We start from the raw sequence: 5,252 nt of genomic DNA on the forward strand, positions 1-5,252 counted from the left end.
CAAACTTGTATTCACACTTGAGGTGGTTCTCCAGTTACGAGGCTTCGCGGACGCAACCGACAAACGCACGACTGTTATTGCCTACTGTTCATTTCCATATGAATTTCTCGAAAGTCCATCTCTTGCCGTTCAACAAGCTTTTTCATCATAAAGCCCCGGAGAACACCAGACAACAATAAGATGAGAAGTCTTCGGTCAACGTGACGGTGCATGAGACGATAAAAAATATCCAAGCACCCTGCAATTACATCTAGAGGTGAGCGGGCTCGGCGACTAGCGAAGGCAACGAGCAGCTTCGTGCTTGATCATCTCAATTCCAAACTTGTCTTCATCCCGAGCTTCTGCATTACTTGCAGATAGCCGACCTCCTCGAACTTCACAATCAGTGCTAATTGGCGTATTGATTTCTCTCCCGCCTCGACGGTCGGATGATCAGAGGATGCGCCATCGCTGGACGTTTGGCAAACCCTGGTGGATAGGCATCATCGAGTTATTCCGCCATTGTTACCGCGTTACTTGCTATTCCTCGCCCACGTCCGAGGCCTACGCGTCTCCGGAGAGATGAGAGGCTGGGCAGCTGGCCCTTTACCTCGGTTTACGCAATGTACGACAAACCAACAAGGCTGTTTTGCACCTCGAAGAACCGATAAAAGCCTCATCATTGACTCGCCGCCCCCGCAAGCTTCCGTCACGACGGACAAACTTTTACCGGCACGTGCATGCGGTGTACGACAAGAGAAAAGCTGACAGTGCCGCCTCGACTTCATTTTCTCATTTTAATGAAACTACGATATTTCAAAGGATCCCAGTCGCCATCAAGGGGGTCGCATGATGGTTTAAACATTTTAGGGTATGCGGAACGTACTTTCAGCCTACTTCAAAGCTGTAAGATTTCAGACGACGGATCCGTGGATTCAAGTGAGTTCAGTAACTACAGGAAACGTGAAGATGAGCTCAAATCCTGATTAGTAAGGAGGGGATACGATAATTTCGATAGTGTAAGGTAAGCCTTGGGATTAAAGGATAGACCATTCTGAAATGGAACGTAGTTCCACAACAGCTTCAAATTACTTCCGGAAACATAAACGATGAGTACAAAAAACGTTGGAACTTGTGTCCACCGAACAGATTCGAAAAACTTGCAGCAAATTCAACGCATCTCGTTATATGAAAGTTTGAGAAACTATGCAGTTCCAAATGCCATCAATTGACTCTGTGATTCTTAATGTCGACAAGACAATTCACGTGGCATCAAAAACAGTAGCATGACTCCAACCGACTTCAAGCTCAAGTTCCAAAGATTTCGAATGATTTGAAGTGACGCAACACAGCTTGAAGTAAGTTTAATGAGCCCGATGACTTTAATAACCGAGATGAATACCAGACTTCACGTGTGATCGACTACTCCTTGGGACAATACCTCAGCGCTAAACCGTTCGTAACCTTCGCTACTTGATTCTAGAAAACCATAAGCAGTCACCTCTGCATATTCGCGTTCGGCAGCTATAACCATGGGCTTGTACACCTCATGCCCATTCTGCACCCGGGATTATAAACACTGAAGCGACGTTGTTGTAAAGGGAGAAAAAATGAAACAGTTTAAGTAAGAAAACAACTATCGAATTATCGAAAGTCCTGCTCGAATTTACGTCTAGTAATTAACTCGATACTGAAACTACTTGTATCGGTGCAGGTTTTTCCCTGCACTTTGTTTCCTCGGCTAATGACTCCCATTATCTACTTACACCTGCGGGATGCAGCTCCACCCGTTTTTCGTCGATCTTAACCATCAAGAGAAAACCAGCATATCCGTTATATCCGTAGCATCTCTTGGGTTGGCACATGATCCGCACAGAGCATCGTCCGAGACCCGTTCAGACCCCGCTCACTATGTATTTTTGCTCTTGGTCATGACTTGAACTCGCCGTTTAAGCGCCGTTAGAACGTAACAGAATTATTTAATGTCCAGCTGCCGACCAGGGCTCAACTTGAGCGAGTATATCGCTACGTGTGTACAACCAACGCGAGTATTGGCTTATAAATTCCCGGGCGGGTAGGTAATTCCTCGTAGATGAGAAACAAAAGGTGATTCACCCCAGCAGGCGTCCTTGAAGAAATCCAGACCGCGCTGTTCACGGAGCATCGAGGCGTCGCCAATAGTAATTTCGAACTCTTCGGCTCCCCTTTTACAGTTTTTACGCCATTCGTCAGCTCCTGTTCACCGAATTGATCACCGGCCTCGAATCCATCGCTCGATTTCACCGAAAGTTGGCAAGAAGATCGCGCGAAGCCCGTGCCAACCGCGACGATCGATCGAACGATCGACTCGCCGCGTTTCGTTCCAGACGAAAAAGGTTCGATAGGAGATGCCAATTAGGACGCACGCCCCGTGCATTCTCATTCGCTTAATTCTAATGGAGGTACGTATCGTGGCGACGTGCCGACTCGCCGATTACAGAACGACTTCTAATCGCAGCCCAGTTGCATTACTTGCCGCCGCCGCCAAGGAACCCCGCTTAGCGAAGAAGATATTTCGAGGAACAGGGCGGGCACTCGAACCGGTCCTTGTCGCGGCGAGTCGACGGGCCCTTCGGGGCCCAAAGTCGCGGCTGGGCCGGTGATTCGAAGGTACGACAAGATGAGCGCGAAATCTTTATTCCTCGTCCGGATTTTGACCGAACCGATTTCGCCGGTGGATGACGGACGGAAATCGAAACCGAAACTAATAGGATTCCCACGGCTAATGACTGCGCTTACGGAGTGTGCGCACAATTGATATCTGGCTCTCAGATCTGGCTGACTTCTGGCTCTGACGAAAATAACGACCAGCCGCGGTATTCCGCGGCGTATACGAGTACACGAAGGACGAAGATAACGAGTTTCAGGCTGCAGCTTCGTTTTGCTTCTCCCCTTGATCTTGAGCAGACCATGAACCCCGTTCCATTTTCTCAGCTGCTGCTGTTGCCGATGCCGATGCCGATGCCGATGCCGCTGCAGTAGCTACCAAGGCACACCCAGCTCACGCTGCGATAATAATTGTTGGTGTATTTATATATAAAATGGCGACCTCGTCCTTGCTGCGGACTCAGCGTGCCGCGCAATTCTCCAGCTGCTCCTTGGTACTTCTGCACCAACTGTGCTAACGCGGATTCGCGATCTCTCACCGTGGGAATATCGTCTTTGCCTCCCAACGAAGTGCGCGACATATTCATCGACGGGGGTCCGCAAGGCCGACAGCCCTCTTCAATGATCCTTCTTGCAAATTAGTTTCGTCATGATTATTACGAGACGTACGGTCAGTCCTCTCGTGCGCCGAACTAACGCTCTGCTCTTCGAAACCAGCCGTTTCCTTCTCTGGACGTTCGCTACTTTGTACCTAATGATCCGCGTGAACTTCAACCCCTGAATACCCGATTTGACTTGTTACCTAATGAGCTTGGAAACACGGTACGTAATGATATAAGATCAACGTTCGGCCTAATTTGTATGTTTATAATCACAAGTGATCACAACCTATCTCCGGGTGACGCATATCAGCATTCCAAATGTTAAAAATTCCGTTCGACCATTATTATCGCCAATGTCTGATTGAAAACTTCCTTTCGGCACAGTTACTTATGCAGGAAATTATAATAAAATGGTCGCCGTTGTATCAACTTTGATATATTTTTAGTATGACGTGAAAATATGGTACATACAAGCAGCTATGTATAATAGGGAAATTACATAGTTGTCAGTACGATATACTTACTGATAAATTCGATATTAATCTTTTTATTTTATTCGGGAAATTTTGTTACTACGTGTCGCTTTATCGTCATATACGAACATGAAATTATTACAACAGTCACAAAAAATAGAGTACGAGTAGTTGTGTTCAAAGGAACAGTAACACGGTCTAGCTAGATTATCTGGTTAGAGTTGCAACATATATTTTTATTTCATACCCAGAGTGGTAAAAAATTGAAATCGTATAGCACTGTAATAAGCCAGAACTAGAAATTTGTCTTCATGCCTGAATGATCGAATCACGAAAGTTCGAAGAGCCGAATGATTCTTGTTGATTATGTACATAAATTTGCGTAAGTATTTGGGAGAATATAACGCGTAAATTTTGACAAACTAAAGCCGTTCTAAATTTTGATCATTTCGATGTTATTTTAATTCAACACAATAGACAATTTGAATATTAATAAGCAGCCAAAAAATATTTGTAAATTTTAGTAAATACCGTTTTCGATCTTATGCATAATTTTAGAACATGATCTGGATTGTGTGATTCCATCATATTTCTGTAGATTCTACGTATTCGTGTATACCCTGAAAGGAAAATATTATACATTACAGAATTTTACTTTATTCATAACCAATTTCAGTTTGCAATTCAAAAAGTGTTAGGAATCAACTGCCGTTTTGCAACGCACGAGGCGTAAAACTTTTTCAAACGCAGTGCATGCCAGACCAACGATTCGCTACAACTGTCATTTGTGCGCATTAAGTGAATTACTAACAACTGCATCGTCCGTCGTCTGCTAAAATTTAACGCGCACGCGCTGCAACACCAGGGTGACCAACTGTTATAAGTTTAGATGGCAGTTCGCTGCGATGTATCTAACCTAGAACTGCCCGCGAAAAATGAAAAGACTTTTGAGGTTACATTTATGACGGTTGGTCGCCCTGGCAAACAGCCGCTCTCGGATCGTAGCGCGTGCGCATTAAATTTTAGCAGACAACGGACCGTGCAGTCGTCAGGAATTCACTCCGTATGTACAGTTGCTTTATCGAACAACTCGGACTCCGAATTCCCCAAAGATCTCGAATCAGCGTTCGCCGAATAGCCAGGGCCAATGCCTCTTTTACGGTGTATCGCGGACTGTTTCGACCGCAGCCAACTGTACCACGATCCATAGGAAACCGTTATTTTCGCGCGCTAAGGACTCCCAGTCATGGATAGAGCGTAATTGCCGATAATTAGAGCACGGGTAATCGGCGTTACTCGGATCCAAACCGCGGCGGTATCTCACTGACTCGAATTAACGCCGATATCGCCGCGTTTGTTATATCGAACGCGCGCTGTATGTCAGGCACGTCTGTCGGAAGCACGAAACGAGAAACGCTAGGCACAATGGAATAGTTTTACAAATAGGCAACGTTGGCGATGTTTCGCCCAGCCTAGTGGGGGCCTCGGCCAATCTCAGGGGCTCGGAGGGGAGCCGAAAGCCGTGGCACTTACGTGCAGCTCGCCTCATGCC

The sequence above is a fragment of the Neodiprion pinetum genome, chromosome 3 (assembly GCF_021155775.2).
Source record: "Neodiprion pinetum isolate iyNeoPine1 chromosome 3, iyNeoPine1.2, whole genome shotgun sequence".
Lineage (NCBI taxonomy): Eukaryota > Metazoa > Arthropoda > Insecta > Hymenoptera > Diprionidae > Neodiprion > Neodiprion pinetum.